Source organism: Felis catus, chromosome A3, assembly GCF_018350175.1.
Source record: "Felis catus isolate Fca126 chromosome A3, F.catus_Fca126_mat1.0, whole genome shotgun sequence".
In the NCBI taxonomy this organism is placed as follows: domain Eukaryota; kingdom Metazoa; phylum Chordata; class Mammalia; order Carnivora; family Felidae; genus Felis; species Felis catus.
The window spans coordinates 134,506,783-134,534,262 of NC_058370.1; the positions used below are offsets into that span (position 1 = coordinate 134,506,783).

Consider the following 27,480-nt stretch of genomic DNA (forward strand, 5'->3'; position numbering starts at 1 on the left):
TGAGATTTGGCCTCTTACGAAACCACCATAACAAAAAGAGACGTTTCAGGCAGCCGTGGGGGAGAGGGGTGCTTTAAGGACCAGGAAACGGGAAGACAAAGCCCTGGGTGATTTTCAGGTATTACAAAGGGCCTTCTGATTTGTATTTTAGAGGAAATGTGGAAGGTCTGTATTAGCATAAGTGATACCATAACGCTAAGTAAAGTGCAGATGAAATTCCCCCTTGTAATTTACCAGCTTCCCTCTGGTATTCATGCCTTTCAGAAGTAACATCAGCTGGGTTCATCTCCAGAAAATTCCCCCTTGGGATTGCTGATCTTCCCTTATTGGGAAGTGTGGTGGGTTTTTGTTTTGTTTTGTTTTTTCTCTGTCTCTTTCATTAAAGAAAGTGTGCTTTGGCCCAAAGGAGAAATGTTTTGAAGATAGATCTGGATTTGGATTTTGGTTCCGATATTTGGTGACTTGGGACCCTGGGAAAGTGCATTTCTGATCTTCCACTTCCTCATCTGTAAAAGGGGGATCGAAGTGAAGATCTCAAGGGTCATCAAGATCGGAGGTAACGTGCATGGAAAAGAGCAGAGAGAGGAGTTTCAATTAGTACGCGTTCGCCGAGACAGAACGGCCGGCGGGCCGGCAGAGTACGAGCAAAAGTCACCAGGTAGTGAAAGCACCGAGGCTGCTCCGTCAACGCGAGGTGCTTCTGTATTTTTCATGAAGAGTGAAGGAACAAACACGGGCAGCATCTGTCAGCGATGAACCAAATCACCGGTGGGAGAAACAAGATAAAAGCCTTGTAGGGCCCTGTGCTGCCTGCTGGCTCTTGGTTCAAAGAGAAGGAGCACCTGATAATTCCTTAGGAGACTGTCCCTCCACGGCAAGGACAGCATGCCGGAGCGGACTTGATCACTTAGGGACTCTGGACGGGTAAATAAATCTCTACTTCCTGCATCTTCCAACCCAGATGCGAGACACCCGCTTGTTTGTTTTTATTAAGCTGATTGTGCTTACCTTCTGAAACTTCTCCTCAAGGCAAAGCAAGGGGCTGGGAGTAGAAAACTACGGGTGTTAGCTTTGCGCGGTGGCAGTATCGTAGCCAATGAGGTTTATCCGAGGCGCGATTATTGCTAATAGAAAAGTATGGATGTCATTCTAGGCTGTTCCCAAGTGCATCCCTTCAGCTGCTGGATTTATGCTCCCTCACGTGTAGGTGAGGGTTTGGAAAGGGGGGTGCCTTGGGGGCTGTCCTGCTCTGGGAGTCTGGGGCCCCTACTAAATGGGGAGTGGCCATCTGGGCCACGTTCTACTCATGCTGAGGCACATCCCATTGGCAGAACAAGCACCTGGCCAATCCCATCGTACGCGGGGCAGGAAAGCATGCTTTCTTCCAAGGGCATGGGGGAGTGACTATTTGCTAAGCTATAATTCAATTTGTCACTGCCAGTCTGAAGGCAAAGAATTTAATTAAACAAATTCTCGAGCTCTCCGTCAGCTTTGTGTCTCTCCAGTTCTTATATAAAACATTCCAGGGAGCTTAGCTCTTCATCAGTGGAAACTGTCTAGTCATGCCCTGATCAGAATTCAAGGCCAAGCAGGGACCATTATTTGAGCTGTAGATTTAGCTGTTTGGTATTCACACATCCCTAATGATCTTGGAAAGTATAATGTTTTCTAACAGCTGTAAAGACAAGAGATTCTAACATGATCAACTATACATAATATCCATGGAATTACATTGAGTAATGTAATGATGTGTTATGCTGTAATTAACACATTATGAATACCTAATTTGAAAGGTTAATGAAATTGACAAACATACGAACACTGTGGGTATCATCAATAACACTTAATGACAAATCTCTTGTTTTCATTTACGGAATCAAATAAAATGGGAAGATTCCACCACTACAACTGCATTTTTTTTTTTTGGTCATAAATTAAAAAGAGTCTGCACGATATATTTTGTTTTAATTTGGAGTGTAGGTTTACAGAGTATTTTATACTGCAGATCTATGTGTAAATGACATTTAACACAACAAGCTCATAATTATTTTAAATGATCATTTTGTAGTTTTTCTGCAAAGGGTTATACTTGCTAAGGGGGAATATTTTTTAGTTAGACAGATCAAAGGAAGTGCCAGGACCAAGGGCAACTGCCATGGGGAAGCCATCCTCAACAGCAAGCTGTGTACCTGCAGGAGGACCTTCCCATCTGGGCTAAAGATATACAGTTTGTCATCTTAAAACCGGGAAGAATGATGTAAGAAGAAAATTTTGTTTCTCTTCAGATCCCTGGGTGAACTTTCAGTTTAACTGATAGGTTTTAAAGCCACGGAATCTACATCGATATGCTAATTAATGTCAATAAAACTCAAAGAAATAGAAGGGGCCCACTTTATTTTCATGTCTGACATGAAAGTCCTAAAAGAATGGATATCATCCATGTTAATGTTTTCATAGAAAGAAAAATTTTGTTCTTTTTTTTAAATTTTATTTTTATTTTTTAATTTACATCCAAGTTAGTTAGCATCTACTGCACCAATGATTTCAGGAATAGATTCCTTAGCGCTCCTTACCCATTTAACCCATCCCCCCTTCCACAACCCCTCCAGCAACCCTCTGTTTGTTCTCCATATTGAAGAGTCTCTTCTGTTTTGTCCCCCTCCCTGTTTTTATATTATTTTTGCTTCCCTTCCCTTATGTTCATCTGTTTTGTCTCTTAAAGTCCTCATAGGAGTGAAGTTGTATGATATTTGTCTTTCTCTGAGTGACTAATTTCACTTAGCATAATACCCTCCAGTTCCATCCACGTAGTTGCAAATGGCAAGATTCCATTCTTTTTGACTGCTGAGTAATACTCCATTGTGTATATATATATATATATATATATATATATATATATATCATATCTTCCTTATCCATTCATCCATCGATGGACATCTGGGCTCTTTCCATACTTTGGCTATTGTTGATAGTGCTGCTATAAATATTGGGGTGCATGTGTCCCTTCTAAACAGCACACCTGTATCTCTTGGATGAATGCCTAGTAGTGCAATTGCTGGGTCGTAGGGTAGTTCTATTTTTAGTTTTTTGAGAAAAATTTTGTCCTTGAGTTCTTACCTCTACATCAATAATGCCAATACTAATACTAATACCACAGTATTGATAAGAGTAATGATAAGAAGGATGACTTCACATTACATAAAACACCTTAAATGCATAATTGGTTGGACCCTTTTAGAAAGCCAGTAAAATTATTGAGAAAATGTTGTAACTCCATTTTGTTAACGTTGAAATGAAATCTGGAGAGCTTAAATGACTTGCCCATAATGGTTAAGGCACGACAAGCTGTGACCTGCTAATTCTGTGCTTTTCCCGCTAAACTTCAGGTTTCCATCTCTAGGCTTCCGGAAGCCATGGTTTTCTGTTAGCCATTTGTAGTTACACATTATTTTTGGTTTAAGTGATTAGTTTTCTGATTGTCAAAGTAACAAGTGGCCATTGTAGAAAATTTGAAAATATAGTGGAATATAAGGAAAAAATTGTAACCACCCTACTCCTGGAATCCAGCCCTGCAAAACTAACACATATTAACTGTTTCTTGTGTGTGTGTGTGTGTGTGTGTGTGTGTGAACTCCATCCTTCTTTGTCCTAGGTTTTTTCAGATGGTTGGATGTGACCAATCAGGATTTTGGAGGACACCAGGTCACAAAGCTGACCCAGTCTTGAGCCTCATGGAATCACAGAATCTGGAGGTCAGACAAAATGTAGGAATTGCTTTTGCAACATCTCAGGAAAACGGGCTTCCCACTCCCATGTGACAGCCTCAGTTATTGTTAGGCTTACCGCTCATGTGTCGCTGTCCCCTGATGGTGTCTCAGGCTGTCCCAAGGCTGCTTTCTGGGTGGGGAGGCCTTCTTGGAGAGTGCTGAGAAGTTGGAATGTTCCCTCTTCATTCCTCAGACTCTCCAAGTCCACTTCACAACCAATTTCAAGTCACTTAACCTCTCTGAGCCTCACTATCTTCATCTGTCACATGGTGATAGAAGCATGGGATCAACACCTTGAATGGTGCCCAACCAGCGTTCATCCTCCATTAAGTGTTAATCCCTGAGATTGGTATTATTGTCACGACCACTGCCTCTGCCTACCTTGTTGGCATGGACTGGGTTCACTAGTACTCACTTGTTCCCCAGACACTGTGCACCTGTATGTCTCCCCCTGATTCCTGTACCTTCCTCCTTAGGGGAGGCTCTGGAATATCCTCCTTCCTAGCCTGGTTCCCACACCATGCCCCCTCCCACCCTCTCTGAGAACTCTGATTCACTGGAAGGAACTCAGCTCCAACCCACTTGCCTTGCCTGGGGCACACGGCCTCAGTGTGGGAGCCCAACGACTGGGGTGTGGGTGGGGGTCCAGCCTTTTTTTTTTTTCACTTTTGGAGTATTTACTTAACAACCATGAGCCTCAGTGTTCTCACTCTTAAACCAAAGGGAATGTGCTGTGAATATGAACTGAGGCGAGCCACTGAAGGTGTGTTCAGGTAACACGTGTGCTTGAGGTATTGGCCATCTCCTCCTTCACACGCATTTTCTCTCTTGGTCCTCACTGCCACTCGGGAAGCAGGTGTCGCTACAGGTAAAAACACTGAGCTCTGTGGGAGAAGTGACAGGCTCAAGGCCACCCAGATCCTCTGACTGGGCTCAGAGGTGAATCTAGGACTCCAGATCCTACGTGTTATCTACCATAACGTGCAAACGTACTGTGACTGATCTGGTAGCTTTTCAAACTTTTTTGAATTAAATCAAATACAGCAGCAGAATACTATGATATTCTGATCTCGTATTTAAGTAATTTATTTGCATTTTATGCTGGGTTTTGATGCAGGACCGGGAAATCAACAAAACTTTTATTTTAAAGGGGAAAAAACTCGATGGATAGAGAAATTGCCTTCTCATAGCTGAGTACCAAAGGGAGTGTCCCAGGCTGCTTATTTTTTGGAGATTGAGACCCCAAATGTCACAACACTGGCATTCAAAAGCCCAGAAGGGGAAGCAGCTTCTTCTGGCGTATTTGTGATGTTTCCTGTCACCAGAGTCTGTGCCTGGGATAACAGCAATACATCCATGCGCTTTACTCTGCACAGAACATTTTTTTCAGCCTTGCTCGTTAGTAGATGTAAGCCAGCCAGTAACCCCGTGGGGTGTGTGTGTGTGTGTGTGTGTGTGCGCGCGCGCGCACGAGCACACGCGTTGCATACTGCCCCCATCCCCTCGGGGATCTCCCTGGCAGCCCACGGGGGCTGTCCCCCTACCCCAGATTTCTTCTTGAAGCTTGCCCTTCTGAAATTGCTTCAGGTATGATTCTATCTCGAAGACTGAAGATCGGACTTGAAAAGGAGCCCGCTCTCATAGTGTCATTCCTGACAGATTTCTTAATTAATCTGCTCAGATTGTCAATAGTGTAATTCACTGTTGATTTAGAAACTAGTTATATGAGCACTGCTTAGTGCCATTGTGGGAAAACATCTGAATAATTCAGCTAATAGATGGGAAACTCACCCAGATTGCTGGGGCACAGGGAGCAAAGAGCTAACTCGCATGAGATGAGCTCGAGCAGGGTGATTCCAGCAAATTCCAGGGAGCGGGGAGAGGTTGTCATATTATTGGGGGCAGCAGCTGCCTGGTTTAATTATTGTCATTTCGGTTTTTGGAAAAAGGAACGTGGGCCTGGTATTCTCACAGGCAGAGGCCATTAACACACTCTTGAAAAATATTGCAGAATTTCAGTGTAAAATGTGTGATCTAGTTGATTACTAACTCAGAGCTACTCAGCGTGTTAGTGGGTCCCATTCTTGCGATGCCATATTATTTTTATATGATTCTTATTCAACATATGTGAGTTTAGTGATATGTACCATCCAAGGAATATAAAAATGACTTCCTTCTCTTCTGGGAGATTCGCAATTATTTGGGGGTTTCCTAGAATTGAATAGATGTGTCTTGAGATTGGGGTCATCATCCATTTTACACCAAAACTTGAGCTGTGTTGAAATTGAAGTTTATAGGTTGATGAGTCTGCTTATGTGAAGAGTCTTACGTAAACATAAAAACTCAATCACTTTTAGTTATATACTTAACATTTTGTTTTTATTGAAAATCGTAAAATTATATGAAGTTGAGCTGTTATACTAAATTTTTTTTTGCCATGGTGGTTAGAGTTTTAACAACCCTTAAGTGCAGACGAGTTAGTGGCTAAATGTAAATGTGAATCAGAATCATGGTGCTTTTGATAGGAAATGTTAATTCAGTTCCATTTATCTGCAGCTTCTCACACTTGTCTTCTCTTTTCTATCTCCCTTTCTCCCCCCCAACATCCTCGCATGCATGACAGCTCATGTGCACACACACGTGCACACACACAAACATACATGCACACACAGTACACCAACACACGCACGCACCCACGTGTGCACACACAGGCACACGCATGCACACTCTTGTCTGTCACCTCTCTTCCAGCTTTCTATGGTGAGGTCTTCAGAAAAAGGGAGAGAGCAAACAGCATCCAGGGCTGATAGCCTGACACGGACGGGCTTCTAGCAGGTGAGAGGCAATTCTGCACGGGGTTCTGTGGCCTTGGATTTGAATACAGGCAGGACTGATTTTTAAGTCCTAAACTACACGGGGAGCCTTAGGGGACACGATTGCCTTTTGGGGGGGGGTAGTGAACAGAAATGCAGCAAACGGTCCTTGAATGCATCTTGGCTGTCTGGAGAGGACATGGGTAAAGTAGGGTGTGGGTTAGAATCCGGCTTGGCTGGAGAGAACACGCCAAGTCACAGTGGACCGCACGGAGATAGGGATTCTCTCTCTCACCCAGGAAGTCTGGTGTGTGCAGCCGGGGGCTGGGGCGGCCACTCCACGTCACCAGGGACCCAGGCTCCTTCTGTCCTGCTGTTCCACCATCCTGGTCAGCGCACGATTTGCTCAAATCCCATGGTTCATTCATGGTCAAGATACGTGTGGGCGTTGGCACTATCACACCCGTATCTCAGAGAGAAGGAAAGAGGCAGAGGACAAGGAGCACCGCTGCCCTCCCTTCTGCTTTTATTAAGCAGCTGTTCTGGAATCGCTCCTTCCTTCGCCTCCACGCATTTCATCTTGCACATCCTTGGCCGGAGCCCAGAGGGCCACACCTAGCTGCAGGGAGGCTGGGCAACGTCGTCTTTTCAGCTGGACACAAATAACACTGACGTTGTGTTACGGGAGAAGAGGGGACCGGGTATTCGATGGTAGCCTGAAGGCCACTTCCTACAAACAGTAGACGCTTTACAACAAGCAGTTGTTACAGCTCTAATGAAACCACAAATAAGTGCTTCCTATTTTTACCGAGTGCCTGGGTATTTTGAATGGAGAAGATGATTTGAAAGGATGATTGTTTCACGAGAGCCCGAGACAACAGCACTGATCATGGCTTTCTGTCACTTGTGCCGTCTACAACCCCAGCTCCGGTCAGGGAGTCGAGGGGCTGATAGATGCTGTCAGTATGGAAAGAATGGGTGACAGGTCCCTGAGTTTTCTAATAGCATTTGCAGAACGGTATGCCTTTTGTTTAAAAAAAAAAACAAAAACGTATTGTTATTTATGTGTGTAACACCAGCCTTGTCTGATCGGGTATTCCCTGGGAATCTAATTTGTAAATAATTACTTGACAGAATGGAACTGGCTGGAAAAGTCTGAATATGCGGAGGCATATTAGAGGCAAGTTAGGAAAGCCAACCTCAGGGCCCAGACACAGCGGACGCACTGAGCCAGTCATTAGCAGAAGTGCTGGGAGCAGCTGGTCTACCTGGGATCCTGACGGAACGCCTGTCCCCAAAGAACGGATACGGGGACAGCCGGGTTTTTCTCCCTGTGCAGAGTGGGAGGGCGGTGTTCGGGGGCAAGGAGGTGCTAGGGACTGAGGACTGGTGTCCCTGCCAGATTCTCGTGTGGAAGCCCAATTCCTAGTGTGGTTGCATTTGGCGACGGGCCTCCGAGGAGGTAACCAAGGTTAATTGAAGTCATGAGGGTGGGGCCGTGATCCGATAGAATCAGTGTCCTTGTGGGAAAAGGAGGATATGCCAGGGCCTTCTGTGGGTGGAAGCACCTGGGAGAGGTCACGTGAGGATAGCGAGAAGGCGGCTGTCTAGCGAGAGAGACAGGGAGAGAGCTCTCGCCAGCGTCCATCCCGCTGGACCATAGTCTTGGACTTCCGCTTCCCGAACTGTGAGACAGTAAATGCCCCTGGTTTGAGCTGGCCTGGCTGTGCTGTTTTGTTACAGCAACACAGACGCGCTAATACGGGGCGGTGAAATGGATGTGGGTGCCTCAGAATGTCAAAGCCAGATCCTGACAGTCTTGACTGGTCCCGTGCCTGTCCCGATGCTTCTGTTTTCACCACTGACGGGGCGCCAGCCTGGGCCTCCTCACTCAATTTACTCTCTGCGGTGAACACCCAGCCTTCCCCTCTCCTACTGATTCATTCTTCAGGTCATTCGTTTTAGCAGAGTGAGCACCTAGCAAGTCCCAACAGCCACGGGAAGAGGAAGGAGCCCGAGCTCTCGTGGTGACCCAGGGGGTGAACGCAGACAGCGGGGCCAGTATTCGTTACCTCTTCGGTGCCCTTCCTGCCGGCAGGGTCTACGGCAAATGCTCAGTAGTGCTGAATTGTAGGAGGCTCGCACTAAGCCTGCGAGGGAGGGGCTGGTTTCACCCTACTTTGCAGGAAAGAAAGGCCCTGAAGGTGAAGTGACCTCTCCATGGACAAACTGGACCTCTCCAGCTGGTAAAGCTGGTAAGTGGCAGAGCCTGGGGTCACAGCCAGACAGTGGGGACCAGAGCCCCACAGTCAACTCTGCGGTCAGACCAAATTGTTCCAACCCAACTTGGAAGTGCTTCCATGGCTCGGGACCCTCTCAGGGGTGGCGGGCCAGGGAGAGTCTTCCCAGAAAGTCATGTCCGAGTGGGGATCTGGAGGACAGTGTAACTGAGTGTGAAGAATGGGAGGAAGACTGCAGGCAGCAGGGGCAGGAGAACAGGGGAGCCACAGGGTGAGCTGGGAGCATAGGATGCCCGAGGAGGTGAGGGTGGCAGGGACACGGGAGAGGGGGAAGGGGTCTGCATCACGGAGGAAAGTGAAAACCATAGAGAACCAGCAAAGAGTTTTTATCAGGGGGATGACAGGGTCACACCGCATTTTAGAAAGATTCCCATGGCTACACTGTGGGCGATGGGTGGGTAAAGTGGGAGAAGCAGGAGCTACTTTGGGGGCGGAGAGAAGGATGGTATAATACCCAGGATGCCTGAGCAGCTTGCAAGGTTGTAGAGGGAAGTGTAGGGATCACCCTGAGGTGAGCGGGAGGGCTGACTGGTTTTCTGGAATTTGGGAAGCTGGTTATTAAACATGGACGGCCATTCTTAAAAATTAAGCTGTAACAGGGTGCCTGGGTGGCTCAGTCAGTTAAGCTTCTGAATTGATTTCGTCTCGGGTCATGATCTTGTGGTTCAGGAGGTCAAGCCCCACGTCGGGCTCTGCGTTGACAGTGTAGAACCTCCTTGGGATTCTCTCTCTCTGCCCCTTCCTTGCTCTCTCTCTCTCTCAAAATAAATAAACTTCAAAAAAGTTAAGCTGTAACAATGTATAGTTACATAAACTAGAGTAAAAACAAAGATGAATATTGAGATTCATTACTTCCTGATTATCTTACTGTTACCCCTTCATTGTAATCTATTCTGTTGAAGGCACTTACGTCCATTGCCCGCATCTGGTGGACACAAGGGTGTGCTGTTGTGAGTGGTGTCACATCTGTAACTTGGGACCGCCTCTGATTCGGTGGGAGTATTTACACCAAGGAAATCGGCAAACGTTACAGATGAGGTTTTGTCTCTTCAGCACGCTGTGGATGAGTCACCATCCTCCAGAGATAGAGCCTGAAAGAAACCTCTGCCTGCCTCTAAGGTCCACCCGCAAGCCTTCGCCAGCCTTCTCTTCTGGAGCCTCCTGATGAGCTTGGCACACCCTCCCCAAACATTAACCTCTGGTAACCTGTTGGTGTCTGCTTTTATGGTCATTCTCCAAGCATCTTGATTCTTCTGTCGGCAGAGCTCAGCACAGAGTAGAGCTCACTCTGCGCTCGTGGGATGAACCCACCCGTGAGCGGGTGAGTAAATACGACTTCAGTTTTCTACATTGGTGTCTCTTTGGCCTTTGGGGTGGGCCGTACCTCACTAAAGGGCACAACACTAAGGTTATGATAAGCCCCAAACTGCTTTTGGCCTCAAAAACAGCCCGAAGCTGAAGTGACATTTCACACAAATGTGAGTCGCGCTTGATGTTGAAGTGTTTGCTGAGAAACTACTTGAAAAAGGCCACTTTTGGAAGAAACTACTTCGAAGGCGACTTGACAGTCCACTGAGCTGAGAAAATGTGCCCAGGGAGCCAGGACCCACACATCAAAGGGATTCGGAAGGACAATTTGCAAGGAGAGCCACACGTCCGGATCACCTTGGGGAAAGCGGTCTTTGTCACTGATCTGAATCAAGGGCAGGAGGGCACAAGGACATCAGATTTGTTTGAAGAGAACAGCATCCTGTTAGTCTTGGAAAAGAATGACATGAAGCCACCAAAACACCACTTCCTCCCCTCCCCCAGGCCCGCTCGTCACCCGGTGAGACCCCGTACATCAAAGACTCTCTGAGCCCTGTGTCTTCCTTGTGTGTCACCCTAGTTAACGATTTGAAGGCAAATGCCCAGAACACTGATGTGAGGGGGTAGAAAGAGCTCCCTGCCCCTCCTGTGTGGTTCTACCGTGTCCCCCTCCTCTGGGGCTCACTCCTCTAGGCCTTGGCAATTTTTCTAGGTCCCAAGAGGCGGTGGACCCAAGCTCATGGGTTAACTCCACCAACCCCTGTAGGAGCCTGGGTAAATGACTTGAGTTTTTTGCCCCATCTGTAGAATTCGACTGTTACTTTGGCCTGTGTTACACCCCCCCACCCCCTACATGGCTACAGAGAGGTCCGGGGAAGTGATCTGTCATAGACTCCACGGAGCTGCAAGCTGCTGTTCTTAGCTTTGTCAATGCCATCACTAGTGTCTGGGTCCCCTCTTATTTGACACGAGAAACCTAAGGCCCGGAGATGTGAAGTGACTCGATGAGGTCCCTGCCAGGGTCTTACACGGGGCTCTGGGAGTGAGTCCCGTGCCTCCTCTGTTAACAAATGCATTCCACTCTCGGTGCCCTTTCTTGTCAACTCTTACTTATCAGCCTCACAGCAGGTGAAGTCATCCAATAACAGAAAGCCACTGCCCATTTTGCTATGAAATTCTACCCAGGGAATGCGGACACACCCATACACCCCCGACCTACACCTCGTGTCACTCGGTTTTAGGATTAGTAGAAATACATACGCTCTTTTTTTTAAAATTTATTTGAGAGAGAGAGAGAGAGAGAGAGAGAGAGAGATTGTGAGTGGGGGAGAGGGACAGAGGGGAGAGACAGAATCTCAAGCAGACTCCATGTTCAGCATGAACTTGATGCGGGGCTCTGTCCCACAACCCTGGGATCATGACCTGAGCCAAAATCAAGAGTCGGATGCTCAACCTACTGAGCCACCCAGGTGCCCCCAAATACATACTGCTTAATGGAGCCACATGAACGGGGAGGGAGGGTGCATGCTCTCGCTCTCCTAGTTTCGTACGCTATAAAATTGGATTTTGCAAATTCTATTCCTTCTGTACATTGTGCCCTCAGGACCATAGCTCTCTGGATAACCTGGCCTTACACAGACCTCAGCCACCCCCCAAGATGGTCAATGTCCATCCACTTCTAGCCCTTTCCCCGGGGAAGCGTATCATTCCCGTGTTCTACCTTCCAAAGCATCTCCTTGGGACCAGTGGTGCCCGCATCAGCACTTGCTGCGTTCACTTGCACGCTGAGCGGTTTTACAAGCGGGACAATGAACCAGACATAGAGCTGATGACTGCAGTATACTCCAGTGAGTGCCCGGAGGGGCACAAAGCCTTTCAATGGAGGGCAAAGCCTGGGAACATCCCGTCTCCCGCCAGCGTCACCCTGAGTGTTCCACTGTCCCTTTGGCCCAATAACAGAGTTGGTCCTCAGTAAATGTTTATTGAGTGAATGCATTCCTGAGTCATCCCTGCCTTGCCAGGTTTGCTCATTCATTCACTCATCCACTCATTCCATCAGTGTTTCAGTCACCTTCTGTTGTGTGCCAATTATGTGCTAGGCGCTGTACTAAGTACTGAAAGTGCAGAGATGCATTAGATTCACACTCTGCCTCAAAGAACCTCATTCCAACAGGGGAGACAGAAATATGCATGATCACTTTGCAACGAAATGAGTGCAACTGTGGAGATGTGACAAGGCGTCCAGGAGAGCAGGCCTGGTGGATGGGAGGGGCAAGGTGTATAAGGGGTAGAGGAGGGATCAGGAAAGACCCCCTGGGTGGGGGAGGCCAGTAAGTCCCCCTGAGGTACGAGGGGTGGAGAGCAGTGTCGGCAACAGTTTGCCCTGAAGGTCCACAGCCAGCAGTCTTTTCAGAACAGACGATGTCACCTCTCAGCACAGCTTTCCGCCAAAGCTTCTTGCTCTGGCTTCTGGGGTGACACTTGGACCAAGGGGAAGAACACCTGGCTCCTGAGTCTGATTGCTTGACTCCCTTCCCTTTTCTTTCCTTTGCCAGCAACTTCTAGGTGGGCTCAAGAAAGTTGGAGTGCAGTCTCCACTTTTGTCCTCCAGAGTCCACGGTCCAGTTAGGAACGCTGCTCCCCTGTTCACTACCCAGTGAACTTCATCGCCTCCCATCCTTCCTAGGACAGAGTGCTCCTTGAGTGCAGATTTCGAATACAACCCTCAGATAGGACAGTTTTCAAGGAACTTCAAAATGCAGATGGCCTTCTGGGTAGGTCTCAGGTTCCAGATCAACCAGAAGTCATTTAGAAACACTGTGAACTCTGTGACTAGCACCCACAGCCAGTACCTACCTTATATCTGAACAAGTGTCCATTTCTTTACGTTCCTTTTGGTTGAAAGAAAAGTCTGGGATGGGCAGACTTAGGGCGAGGTCCTTCCAAAGCTAGGTTCTTGCTAACAAGCTCACAGAAGCACCATGTCAAATGGGACTTGGATTTAATACTTGGTTCAAACTACTGATTTTATCGATAAGGAAACTGAGGTCAGGGGAAGTTCCAAGTAGCTCTGAACTAAAGCAACTCATGGGTGGCAGAACTGGAGCCCAGTGTCTTGCCACTCAGGCCCTGCGCCTCCCACCATACTTTATCATCGGCATCAGAGCAGTAACTTCAATTAAAATTGATCGGGCATGGTCATCTACGTGACAAGCCTTGTACCAGGTGTCGTGGGATACGGCACCAGTGGAGAGTGCAGAGCCCTGGTCTTTAAGTATATTGTGGTCCAGTCGGGGTCAAAACTCCTGTTCGTTAAGCTCACGTTCAATGGCGAATGACATCGTTGCGGAGTAGAGAGGTGTAAGTAGCTACAAACTCCAGAGAGTTCTTTTGAAAAATGGTATTTGAACCAGGACATGCACAACATGCTGAGATGGGCGAAGACGTGGTAGACGGCTCCTGATATGCTCTGTCTCTGGAACCTACTTGGAAATCAAGGACTCTCTAAAAGCCCTACTTCCACTACAATTTTGACCATCATTCTTGCAGTTTATTCCTAAATAAAATAGAAGTTTTGGCTTCCTTTTTCTTCTTCTTTTCCATTTTCCTGGGGTGGGTGGTATTGTTGAAAGCTGTGAGCACACACGTGAGTACACATACTCCTTTGCACGCACGCTTATGCGCTCACAGGCACGCTCTTGCACACGTACACATGGGTGCGTGTGCACGCGCACACCCACGGACACACACACACTAGGAGCTTCCTTTTCAGGAAGGAACAGCAGCAGTTCACATGAAGAATCCTGCACCATAAAGTCTTCTTTAGCTAGATTACATGCGGGACAAGTGCTGACTTTCAATTTATGCCTCTGACATGAGTCATTGAGTGCTCTGATTCTCAGTTTATTTGTCCTGTCTTCAGTACAATGGATTGAATGCAGGGTTATCCAGCCATGACGTGGCGCCTTGATGCCTCCAATATGGGGCTGATGAAACCTGAGCGCCTGGCGCTGTCTTCCAGGAATACGAAAATTTGATTTGGGCTGGAGCCAGCCTCCCTCCTGCTCTGGAACCTGGGTGGAACGTCTGGGGGAAACACTCAGGTCATTCACTGCAGCCTGGGGTATTTGCATAATACCTGATCTCTGGGGATCTGGCCTCAGATGTCGCTTACATAGCTTATCACAGTGATGAATGTTGCTTTCACATTTTCCGTCCCCCGTCTTTTGAAGCGTTATACAGAACTATGGTTCCATCGTTAAAGGTTCAGAAGATAACTGTATTCATTTCCAAATTAACGTTTCAGATTTCCAAACTTGCCTGGGTGCATCTCTCTGGAGATCCGGGACAGCCCCCTAAGCCACCTCCCAGACCTCCCAGGTGATGCTCCCGGGAGCGTTTGCAACCCTCACTGTGACTGCAGCTGATAAGTAAATCTCCAATGTGCTCGAATTTCCGCCAAGCTCACATCTCGCCACAGAAAGCAAGGTCAAGTGGACTCTCTCATTTGTAAGGACACCCATCCAGGCTCAAGAAGACGTTCCTTAAACAGATACCATCTTTTAAAAACTCCAGGAAGCCAAGCGTTAAGCAAAAGTGGAACTTGAGACTTTTTCTCTTGGTTCCCTATTACGAGCATTGACTGTGTGTTTTGCAATTGCATTCGTGTGCACACTCACACAGGCACATGCGAGGGCACACACACGTTCAGAGTGGACTCCTGCCCGAGGTGTGCGGATTCCCAGCGGCCCCAAAAAACAGCACTAGGTATTGACATTGGTGGGTAGGTTCACAGGATATTCTGGACAGGCCTGTGGGATAAGATACCTCCCAGCCACCAGAGTAAACTACCAAAAAAAAAAAAAAAAAGAAAAAGCAAATGAGGAAAACAGTCCTTTCGAAACACATCTGATATCCTAGCTCCCTATGCACAGAGATGACCACATTCTTCCAGAACCATGGAAGGTGCTTAGACTTACAGGTTAAAAGAAAATCATAGCTCTGCTCCCGGACTCCCATGCTGTTTTGTCATTGTCTTCCTTCATTGGCCTGGGAAAAATAATTACATCTTTCTGAGCCTCAGTTTCCCCCTCTGTGGAGTGAGAAGTTTTATGAAATGTCATCTCAGATCCTTTGTAGATACCAAATCATGGGAAATCTCTCCACAACAGATTTTTAACCCCTCGGGGCCATGGGTCATTCCAAATACCTGTTGTAAATGCGGACCTCCTGTCTAGAAATAAATGCAAAGGCATAGAAACACACAGAGTTTATGCAGAGAGTGTGAGAGAGGATTCAGAGAATTCTGGAGCCTGCGCTGGGGGACATGCTTATAACTCTCAGAGGGCATCTCTAAAGACGGTCTGTCTGAAAAAGAAGTGAAAGATAAATCACATGGGGGAGATTTGGGTGGTGGCTCGGGAGGACTGTGCTGGATCTCCAGACAGACACAGCGTGCCTATGGTCCCATCTGCCTCATCAGAGACTGTGTCTTGTGAAGGCATAGACTCAGAAGCTGTTCGACTGCTAGAACCTTCAGAGACCAAGGGGTCTAAATCTCGTATTTCACCGGCTAAAGTAAGCGGATCCGCGGTGACTGGCTCAGCGACAGGTCAGAGATGAAAGTCCCAAGCTTGGGGGCTTGCCCCAGTGTCCTCTTGATTAGTGACATTGGCCTGCAGTAGGTGACACCCCAGAGCGAGTATCCGAGGAGGGGGGCCACACCCATTAATCGTCAGCTCAGCGGTGTGGTACTGTGAAAAGCAGCACCGCTGAGACAATTATGGGGCGCCCGGGTGGCTCAGCTGGTTAAGCATCCGACTTCGGCTCAGGTCATGATCTCATGGTCCGTGAGTTCGAGCCCCATGTCGGGCTCTGTGCTGCCAGCTCAGAGCCTGGAGCCTGCTTTGAATTCTGTCTCCCTCTCTCACTGCCCCTCCCCTCCCCACGCTCTGTCTCTGTCTCTCAAAAAAATGAATAAACGTTAAAAAAAAAATTAAAAAAAAAAACAGAGACAATTACAAAAATGACAGACAGCGTGGAGGGTGACGCGCTAGGCACTTTACGAGAGTGGTTCCATTTACTCTTGGCAGCGATTTCGTGAAGTAGCGTCCTTACCATTGTCACTTACTCCAGGAGTCGCAAAACTGCAACTCCAAAATGGGAGTTTGTAAGATCGTGCTCTCAAGACTCCCAGGACTCTCGTCAGTCCGTCTGTCTGTTCTCTCCTGGAGCACATCCAAGCCGCTCTGTGCTTCCTGTTGCTCAAAGGCCTTCACTGCCACTGAGCAGCGTGGGTGAGGGACAGTGAGCCTGGGGTCTTGGGATCTGAGACGCCCCGGCTGGTGGCTCCATCCCAGGTAAGGTGGGGTTTGGCTCAGCAGCTCTTGACTTCTTCCATTTACCTCCTGCTTCTCTGCCATCCCCTTTCCGTGGGGCGTTAAGTGCTCCGACCAGAGGCATTTTATAGCGATGTATAAATTGCTTTATAGCAATCGGCCCATTCTCTACAATAATTTGCCTTTTATTTCCAAATAAAATAACAGTTTGCGAACCTTTTACTTCTTTTCCTTTTTGGGTTCACAGTCCCGATTTTGTTGTACCAAGTTCACCAACTCCACACATACACTCATTAATGGAACAAATAGGAGAACTTCCTATTCAGAGGTGCGTGGGGCTCAGCGCTCAGCACAGTCACGTTGTTTTCTTTTTTCCCCTTTGACTGTTAACAACACAAAACTGTGATAAAAATCTTGGTTTGTATCCAGTTCTCCAAATGCTTGTGGTGGATCACTTGTGTGTGGCCTTTGTTACTTCCCAGATATGATTCCCTGCCTTGGGAAGAGTCAAGAGTGGTTTGGCGACAGGGGGAGAATCCTTCACGGCCATGATGTGTCCTGTGTGCCAGGGCCTGGAGAGGCAGAGGCGAGGGTGACACAACCCTGACCTCTTGGCAGCCTCTGTCACTTGCCTGTATCTTGCATTCACTTAGATCCCTGGCTAAAGTGCGGGAGGGGACCAAACCGTGGGAGGAACAGAAACCAGAGATCTGGGCTAGGCAGGACCCTCCCTGCTAACCTCAGAACTGCCATGGTGTCTTCTTGGTTTCCTGTCACTTGCCAGAAGGAATGGAGTTTTAGTCGGTTTCTCGATGGGTGAGATACCATGGCCTTTGGGTGGGTCTGACCCAGGTTGGCTCAGTGGGAATGTGCCCAATGTTTGGGTTGCCCTAGGGTCTGCTCAGGGCATGGGAAGTTCAGGGCCACCTGGTGGGCCAGCCCTGCTCTGCTGATGACAGTGGTGGTGGGAGGAGCTGAGGCTTGCCAAGAGGCCGGGGTTCTAGAAAGCATATGTATTGTGGACTTTCTTGTCAGGGTTGTGGAGCGTCATCCTTCTGCCCCCTCAGCCCTGGCTTTGGGGGCTTTTGGTCAGGCCCACGAGTCCCAAGGAGCCTCACCTCTTAGCCCAGGGTCCTGCTGGTCAGGGAGGATGCACATGAAATGGGTGGGGGTGGGGGGTGGGGAGCAGTGATTTCAGCCCAAAGTTAGTACCATCCACAGTACTTAGTTTTTTCCCCTTAAAGCAAAATCAAAATGGTGGCCAACATCAAGCCTTCTTGGTAGCTAATGATAGAGAATGTGACCTTTCAATTCACAGAAAACGATGTACTGAAACGTTGGGGGAAAGCTTATAATAAAAAAGATAGTAACCTCTTGATAAACAGCTAGCATTCTTTGGAAGGATCCCAGCACATCAAAACTTCTGTTATTCTGCAACAAGAAATGATCTATCGATGCTCTGTACACATTACTTTTTTTAGTCCTTATAACACATTCAAAAGTTTGGGGTTCCTAACCCTTTTCATCACTGGGGAAACAACATTGTCAGAAGCATGAGTGAAAGGCTCTCAGCCAGGAATCAGTAGGGCCGGGACTGAGCCACGGGTTTATCCGGTGTGATGGGTCCTCAGGTCTCCATCCCCAGCCTTTCTCCTCAGGGGAGCCGTCCACACGGAAGCCTCCAGGGGAACTCTTTGCACAGGAAGAGTAGATGTTAGCTCCTGTCGTCGTGTGGGTGGCAGCTGCTCGCTCTTGTTTATGCGCATCTCTTACCCAACCTGCCCGAGGACCCTGTGGACAGCTGGTTTCTTCTGTGAACCCGCTGTGCGGACATAAAGTACGGCCTCGGAGGGTGGAGTAAGGCCAGTTTCTGGTTCTTCGCTCTAGAGATACACAGCGAAACCTTCTGGTTCAAGGCCAGGGCTCTGCCCGCCTGAGCCCGCGGCCCAGGGTCCTGGACATCTGCGGCACTGAGCACGCCTGGCCGTGTTTCCGTTTTCGGTTTTGTGCGCTTGCCTCGCTACTACAACACGTTTACCATAGTTTTCTTTTTCCCGTTTGAGGAAACAGTATGGTTTCTTCAGGTCTTTGCCTCGAATCTGTTGTGCTGTGTGCTATCCCGACATCCTCCTTGGAGGTCTTAGGAAAGAGCCCTGGGCTTGGGGAGGCTTAAAACGCCCTCCTGCTATACCTTGGGGCTCCTCCCTTTGGCCTGGAATCCCGTAACTAGCCAGAAGGAATATAAATGAGTTGTTTGATGACCTCACGTATTTCCTCCACACTTGCTTTTGCTACCGTGTGAGGCTTGGAGGGTCCTGGGAGCTGTAAGACAATTATGATCCCAGAGGCATTTCAGCATGGTGGGAAAGAGGGTGATGTGAACCGTGTCTTAGGGGTGCAGAATGGGGAAGGGGGACTCTTAACAAACTGTCAAGTTGCTGGGTGGGATGATATTTTGAAATGTTAATTGAAGTTTCCTCTTTCACCCCAGATTTCTTTGTTCCTTTTTCTACTCTTCCTATTCAAACAAGACCTTTCTGCGGGTACCACTTTGCCCAGACCCCTCCCCAGGGAATGCACCCTCCCCTGCGCTGGGAACAAAGGCTGTAGATGGCTCACAGCTGAGTCATTTGCTGGACATCACCCTTTGCTGCCAGGAACTGCCTCGTTCAAGCTTACGTGCCCACGGACGGCGCCCGTGCTCATTTGACTGACCGAGGCAGGAATGCAGAAGCTCGGCCTCCTCACCCCAATTTGAGCCAAACCTGATGGGCTATTTCAATTCCAGAGCGCCTCTCAGGGTTGGCTGGGGGTAGCCTCCATCGCAACCTCGCTGAAAGTCAGCTTTTCCTCCTGAGATGTGCTGTCTGTCTTCTTTCCAGGGGAACTTCTCAGGACACTTCCCGATAAACCTTCTGCATGCAATCTTCCACCTCCGGCTGTTTCCAGGAAACCTCTAAGGCAGTTGACACAGGAAATAGGTGTGAAAAAGTGGGCTCTAGATGGAAAACTGGAGAAGTGCGTGTGGCAGGTTGACAGCGAGGACCCCATCACTGGTGGTGGGGCTGGAAAGGCTGAGGGAACATGGTGAGCAGGAGGTGAGACCGAGTGACCGTGGCTGAGAGCGCCTCAGCTTGAGGAGAGCAGGAGGCTGAGGTGAGGTTCACCAGTTTAAGTGAACTGTGAAAGCCCGAGTGCCTCCTTGGCAGCTTGTGAGAAAATCCCAGTGTCCTCCAGCAGGTCAACTGGAGTGCCAGTTGTAATCTTAAGTATAGCAGAGTTTTGGAGAAGGTTAAATTCTCAGGGTCTCAAAGTCGGGGTCCTAATAGAGAATTGGTGAGATCCCGATACTCGGGATGGGTACCTGGACACTTAAGAACCTTGCACCTTGGGGCGCTTGAGTGGCTCAGGTGGTTGAGCATCTGACCCTTGATTTCGGCTCAAGTCATGGTCCCAAGGTCATGGGATCAAGCCCTGCATCGGGCTCTATACTGAGCTTGGAGTCAGCTTGGGATTCTCTCTCTCTCTCTCTCTCTCTGCCACTCCCCCACATGCATTTGTGTTCTCTTTCTCTCTTAAAACTAACTAACTAACTAAATGAATAACTTAACAAAACAAAGAGAAGTACAATGCTTAGTAGGCCTCTTTGGACTTTGGAGGCAGCATCTTCTGTCCCTGTAAATACTGCTTCAACCCATTTTTCTGGGTGATATGGAAGGCGGTCATCTTTGAGTAGGATCCAGGAAAGAAAGCGTCTGCAGCAGGTCAGGTGGTGGTGTAAGTGACCCTGCCATTTGTGTCATACAACCTGGCCGCCCCTATGGTCCTCACTGGTAGGAATGGGACGGTATGCTCTCTATGGCACTACGGAGATGTATGGTGGCAAAAGACATCACATGGAGCTTATGGCAAGCCCCGGGAGAGTCAGAAGGTAACCCCTGGCATTTTGGAGAAAGGCCATGTCTATCGGTGGCGGAAAGGTATGCATCATTTGAAAAGTAGCTCTTAGTAAGCTTCTCGGCCCCGGTAGAGTGGGGACATGTCACCATGGGATGTCAACTGCATGGCCAGGCTGGGTTCCGTCAGACCCACTGACTTATAAGATTGGGTGGACTCATCATAAGGGGAAGTGAGATATCTAGGCCTGGACATAAGCAGGGTCAGAGTGAATGAGGAAGTTGCACAGTTAGCTGGGCCCCATATCACCCAGCACTGTTTTCCGGTATTTTTCCCTCAGCTCACATCGATGGTCCGCTACGGGGCCAGGGCGACTTGATTCACTGGTGCGTGTAAATGATGGACTACGCCGCTCAGGGATGGCCTTGGAAGATGGCAGCCAGGAGCAGTCCTCCAGGGGACATATATCTGGGTAGGTCGTCTAGTCATCTACTTTGTAGGGAAAGAGAATTGACCAAAGATAAGAATATGTGCCATGTGAAACTTATGGCAAAGTGCATGAACAGGGGTGAAAGAGAAAGATTGGCATCTGGGAGACAGGAAGAAGCTTGAGGATAGGCTCCTAGGAGTTAGCAGAGTGTGAAGATACACATATCACAAGGTAATGGCCAGCAAAGTGCATCCACCATGGAGGAGGAGGTAGCAAGCAAGCAGAGTGACTTGGCCAGTCGACACCAGTTAGCCTGTCATCAGCCATCCCAGTGCAGGTACAACAGATACCATAGCAGCAGAGATGAAGGCTACACGTGAGCCCATTGGGATGAGCTTCCATTCACCAAGGCTATCTAAGTACAGTTACTACTGAAGGCCAATCTGCTAGCAGAGACTAGCCATGAGCCCCCAGTGGTAGTAATAGACATTTAGTAAAATGCTGACTACAGGGACCTTTTCTATAATAGAAGGGATACAGATGAATCTTGAGTGAGATCATCACATAGTCTTGGCATAGGTTTGCCTTTCCTGCCTACAGGAAAGCACCCAGCACCTGCCTAAGCCAGCACCACCATCCACCAACACAGGATTCTACGTAATATCAGTTCAGTCGAGGGACCCACTTTATTGAAATGGGGGCTCAGCAGTGGGCACATGACCGTGAAATCCACCGTTTTCATCATATATGACATCATCTAGAAGCTGCCAGCCTGCCAGCGTGGTAGAAAAACCTCTTACGAATATAGCTAAGGTTCCAGATTAGAGATGATGCCTTATGAGTGCGGAGCATGATCTTCTATGACACCGAGTGTATGCCGTGTCGATGATGCTGTGGCCTTGACAGGTAGAATACATGGCTCTGAGATCCAGAAGATAGCAGTAGGAGAGGTCTTTCTCACCATTGGTCCCAGTGACCAACAGAGGGAACTGTGCTTTCTGTCCTTGCCACATTGGCTTCTGCAGCTTCCAGGGGAAGAACGTCTTCACCAGAGGACACAGTAAGACACTTACAGAACTTTATACCCACTGCCTGGTGCCTTGGGGTTTCTCATGACGATTAACCAGCGGACAGGAAGAGGAGTTTTCATCATGGTGGGCATGATTGACCCTAGTCATCAGGGAGGTTGGGTTGTAGATGCACAATGAGGCCAGGGAAGATGTTCCGAGGTTGCTCCAGAGAGTCTCTTCGTGCTCCTAACACAGGTGGACAAGTACAGGAGTCATATCCTGAGAAGAGACTGATAACCTGGGGTTCAGACCCCTCAGAGATGATGTCTGCGTCCCCCTACCAGGCCCCCTGCCTAGACCAGCAGAGGAGCAAGTAGAAGGAGTGGGGAGTCTTGAATTGGTGGCAGAGGGGGGGATGATGAGTGTCAGTCACAGCCTGAGATCAACTGCGGCAGGGGGCTGTTGTTTATTATAATCACCTTGTTTTCTAAGTTTCTCAGGCAACTGGTCCGACCAAAATCCTGGAGAAGAAGCTTCCCTGATGGGGCACACTCATGACAAGCAGCAACTTCATCCGTGGTGACTATGGACCACGGGCACTGCGGGGCTCTGCTTGGAGCTCTCTTCAGGGCCAGGTTGTCCACCACTCAGCTGCCTCGCTGGGAACTGCCCTCAGCCTCAGGGAAGTGCCCCCCTGCAAGGTTCCTTCACCTCTCAGAGCGCAGTCCATGTCCGATGACTGACTGGCCTGGGGGGTCCAGATGCAATCTTGGCAAGAGTCATCCTCTCCCAGTGCTCAATTCCACCTTCCCCCACTTCCTCAAAGATGTGTCTTCTGAGAACACTCCCAGTAAACCCCCCTGGGTGCAGTTTTGCATCTCAGACTCTGTTTCCATGGAACCCAAGCTGGCTTTCCAGTTCCAAAGCCAAGGGCTTTAGGATACTGGAAATGCCTCATGGAATATATAAGGTTTTGGGGGGAAAATAAGAGTAACAGTAGCTTCTCCCAAGCCAAAGCAAAACAAAACAAACCAAAAAATAAAATTAGGGCAAAAAGGTTTCCCAGTAAATTTTCTTTTATTGTTACAGTATAACCCTCTTTGTCCCTAATGATGTTCTTACTTTAAAATCTACTCTTTTCCCCCTTTGATATTAATATAGCTACTCTGGTTTTACTGGTAAAATTTACCTGGCAAGTCCAAAACTCTTCAATCTGTGGATTTCATCTTAGTTCATGTTAATCTCTGTCGAAAGCTTATTTTTCATGACAAATTCTTAAAGGAGCACCTGCTCCTAGCCCGGTGCTCTTAGCACTGTGGTGGTCTTCTGTGGGCCTGAGTGTGGGGTCTGTTTCCCTCACCCTCACAGGGGGCTGGATTCCTTTGGGGTCCCAGCTCTGTGGAAGAAGGGTCTCCTGCCATACTCTCCACTTTGTAATGGGACGCGGGCTTTTCATAAAGGCCACAAAGATGAAAGTTCACCGGATTTGCTCTCAAGGCAAAAGTGATTTCAATAGTAGGCTTCTCACTTACAATTTTCCCTTAGATTTTGGCCTGATATTCATAAAGATGTTTTTAAGAATTACAAAAAATATATATCCAGAGTTCTTAGCTGTTTTCAGGATTTAGTCCGAACACTGGGCCTGCCATATTACTGGAAACAGAACTCCCAGTAGTAAATTTTTTAAGAAAGAAATTATTGATGATGGTAGACTTTTACCATCTACTCGCTCTGCATATGCAGAGAACTTGTTTAACTTATGTGATGGAAATATCCTCTTTAATGTGGGCATGATGGATTATAGGATTCTAAAACTCCATCCTGTTCATTTTAATTCATTTCATGAGGCAAAGAGGGAGAGGAAAATTCTTCACTATTTATTGGATGGGTGCACATTACTAAACAATTTCAATAATTGATTTGCATTATACAGTCAAGACAATAAATTTGAAAATCAATGAAAGCCACTTACACAACCGCTTCGTGGAACAAATATGTAAGATGTGAATATTTATGATGGTAAATCAGATTAAGTTGCTGAACACTTTTTTCTCATCTGTCGGCAATGATGCAAAGCTCTGGGAGTAAGCTATCAACTTTTTGTAGTGTGTTTTGATTAAGTATAAATAAACGAATCACATTTTCACGGTTATAAACTAGTTCATCAAATGGGGGAGGCAGTGCAAACAGCCTTCTTCTCTAGAAACATATGGTTAGCAGTGTAGGCTTATGAAAATTGTGTCATAGTTCAACATTTAAATTAAGGAAAACTTCCAAAGGCTAAGACATGATAACAGATTTTACAGCACCCATGACAAAGCTTCACGTTGATTTTTTTAAAAAAAAAACTATGAAACTGACAACTAAGTTTTAATGCCTCGGAATTGTCCCCAAAGAACCTTGAGTTTGTTGTGTTCATTAACTTTTTAGGACTGTCCTTCCTGCTGTCCAAGTTCTAAACACAGGCTTTGCCTTTAGGATGCTTTTCTTTTTCACCGAAATATAGGTGTGACATTTGGGGCACTTTTGTAAGGTTTTTGCTAGGGAACATAAAAGAAAGCCCATCTTTTCTCTTATTCTCCTTCTGCCTTGGACTCCTGGTGCTTCCACACCTGGTGGAGACGGAGACCTCATGGAGGCTGAGGAAACGGACATACCTTGAGTCCCTGCTTTTACGGCTGCTGGGTGGCGGATGGCGATTCTGCTCCGCCAAGTGGCAATTTCACAACTTCTTTGTTCTTCCCCAGCCTCCCGACCCATTCCTTTCTCATCTCCGCCATGTCAGTGGATGACCCCAGTTTCCCTGAGCTCGGAGAAGCTCAGAGAAAGGCTCCATGCCCTCACTCGCATCATCCCATCTGCGTGCCGCCCCCCTCCCTCCTGAAGGCCCTCGGCAAGGTCAGTGTCCCGGATGGAATGTGTCTTGGGTTGTCCTGGGCTCTTTGCTGCCAGCCCATGAAGGCTTCCTCCTACGAGGTCAGCTCTGTAGTTTCTGTTGGGACATTTCCATTAGCGTGTGACTCAGTGGAAGGAAATACACAAGCCGCGCCAGCCACCCATCTGACTCCTTAGCGAACTTCAGTGACCATGTCTGTGCTCTCCACCGCCTCTCCTCCTCTCTTTAACCCACTCCAGTCAAAGCTGTGGTGAAGCCCACTCTCTAGGAAGCTACTTTGTCACCGACAACCTTCATTTTAGCAAATCCAGCGGTCAAAACTTTCTCCCCTTGGACCGTATCTCGCATCCCCTCGTTTCTCTTGGAGATGCTCTCACCACGGACTTGTGCAGCACAGATAGCCTCACACTTGCTTCCCTCCTTGGGCTCCCAGCTGCTGATTCCCGGACATCATTAGTGATTCCCTATATGAATTTCCTGCTGCTGCTGTGAAAAATTACCACAGCCTTAGTGGCTTCAACAGCATGAGTTTATTATCTTACAGTTCTGTAGAGTACAAGTCCAACAAGGATCTCTCTGGGCTAAAGTCAAGGTGTGGACAGAGCTGCATTCCCTTTGGAGGCTCCTGGGGAGAGTCTGCTCCCTTGTCTTTTCCAGCATCTATAGGTCACCCAATTACTCGACACGTGACCCCTTTCTCCACCTTCAAAACCAGAAGCATGGCATCTTCTCTCCGGTCTGATCTCTGCTTCTGTTCTTGCATTTCTCTCTGACCCTACCTTCTCTGCCCCCCTCTGATAAGGACCCTTGTGATTATGTTTGGCTCACCCAGGCATCCCAGGATAGTCTCACCATCTCAACTTCCTTACCATCAATCACATCTGCAAAGTCTCCTTTACCCTGTGAGCTAAGATAGTCACCAGTTCTGGGGATTAGGACATGGACATCTGAACAAGGGGGAGCCCTTATTCAGGCCACCACACACCCCCTCCTTAGGTTCACTTGTTAATTTTTCCATACCCCAAACTTGGCCCTTGCTTCTCCTCTTCTCCATCCACATTCTCTGAGAAGATCTCTCTGAGATGTCAAATGCCATGTTTAAACGAATGACCTCCTCCTACGGGGTGCCTGGGTGGCTCAGTCGGTTAAGCGGCTGACTTCAGCTCAGGTCATGATCTCGCCGTCCGTGAGTTCGAACCCCGCGTCGGGCTCTGTGCTGACAGCTCAGAGCCTGGAGCCTGTTTCAGATTCTGTGTCTCCCTCTCTCTGACCCTCCCCCATTCATGCTCTGTCTCTCTCTGTCTCAAAAATAAATAAACGTTAAAAAAATTTTTTTTAAATAAATGGATGACCTCCAACTCATATTTCCAGTCTTGACCTCACTCTGAGCTCCGGGTGTGAATCTGCATCCAATCTGCCTATGTTGTGCATACAATAACTCACTTGGATGTTGAGTAATGATCTTAAATCTGCCATATCCACAAGACACTCTTTATTTCTTCCCTAAACTTGTTGTTCCTAGCTTCTTCTAGTAAATGGCTCCACTGTCTGTTACCCAGATCAAAAACCCAACAGTCATTCTATGTTCTTCTTCTATTTTACCCCCTTCCACAATTAATCTATGAGCAAAACATTCCCTCTGCCATTACTCTATTCCAGACTCCACCTTGGCCAGTCTGGGCTCATGAAATAGCCTCCTCGCTCGTCTACTGGACCCCTCTCCCTCTCCAGTCTACCCCCCACCTAAGAGCCAATTTTCAAAACAGCATTTTAATTACAGAGTATTTCAAGCAATCCAAAAAGTACAGAGAACAATAGAATGAGTGTCCAGGTGGCCACCACCCAGGCACGGCTGTGTTAACATTTTGCTTCATATATATTGTTTTTCAAGAAGTAAAACGTCATATGTTTTTGAAATCTTCTACTTAGCCCGCTTTCGCCCTGTTCCCCTTTCTCGTTCCACTTCCCAGAGGAAACCAACATCCTGCAAATGTCGCATGTCCTTCCTCATGTGGATTTATACTGCACCACACATGTGGTTTCATAAATGATGAATAGTATGGTGTGATGTGTCTTTATGCTTCACAGAAGTGTTTTGCATTCTGTGTTTCTGTTGCTTCACGTTTTTTTAGGGTTATTTGAAGTGTATTCATGGTGATAGACATAAATTTAGGTCATCCATTTTAATAAATTTGAATAACTCACTTAATAAAATAAGCATAAGTGTGTCATTACATGAGCATAGCATAATAGAGCAGATCATTTTGCTATTGTTAGAGATTTACTAGCAAAATTTTGCCAGTGAAATACTGCAACAGTGAACATCTCTGTGCACATGTGAGAGAAATTGTTGTATAAAAATTGTAGATTTTATATTTATTTATTTATTTATTTATTTATTTAATGTCTTACTTATTTTTGAGAGAGAGAGAGAGAGAGAGAGAGAGAGAGAGAAACAGAGTACTAGCAGGGGAGGGGCAGAGAGAGACGGAGACACAGAATCTGAAGCAGGCTCCAGGCCCTGAGCTCTCAACCCAGAGCCCAACGTGGGGCTCGAACTCATGAACCGCGAGATCATGACCTGAGCTGAAGTCAGATGCTCAACCGACCGAGCCACCCAGGCGCCCCGAAAACTTACAAATTTTAAAGTAGCTGAGCTTATGGATCTTTTGTCGAATGCCAGTGCTTTTGTAACTTAAGAAATCTCAATGTTATGAAGAG

The 27,480-nt window shown here is 47.6% G+C and overlaps 2 long non-coding RNA genes and 1 pseudogene across 3 annotated transcripts; all 3 read left to right on the top strand.

Annotated features, from left to right (window-relative positions):
* The first annotated feature begins 1,067 nt into the window (after nt 1–1,067).
* LOC111560001 lies at nt 1,068–1,234 on the top strand (annotated as a pseudogene).
* Nucleotides 1,235–3,674: 2,440 nt separating this feature from the next.
* On the top strand, nt 3,675–11,487 carry LOC109498438. Of its 2 annotated transcripts, none has more exons than XR_002741353.2 (3): nt 3,675–6,602; nt 8,546–8,835; nt 9,783–11,487. It is a non-coding gene; the product is annotated as an uncharacterized LOC109498438 (long non-coding RNA). The 2 variants fall into 2 exon arrangements; XR_002741354.2 differs by having other exon boundaries at nt 8,549–8,835.
* An 8,650-nt stretch (nt 11,488–20,137) lies between these two features.
* LOC123384637 lies at nt 20,138–24,576 on the top strand. The gene is made up of 3 exons (XR_006596032.1): nt 20,138–20,895; nt 21,760–21,913; nt 22,356–24,576. It is a non-coding gene; the product is annotated as an uncharacterized LOC123384637 (long non-coding RNA).
* The last annotated feature ends 2,904 nt before the right edge of the window (nt 24,577–27,480 follow it).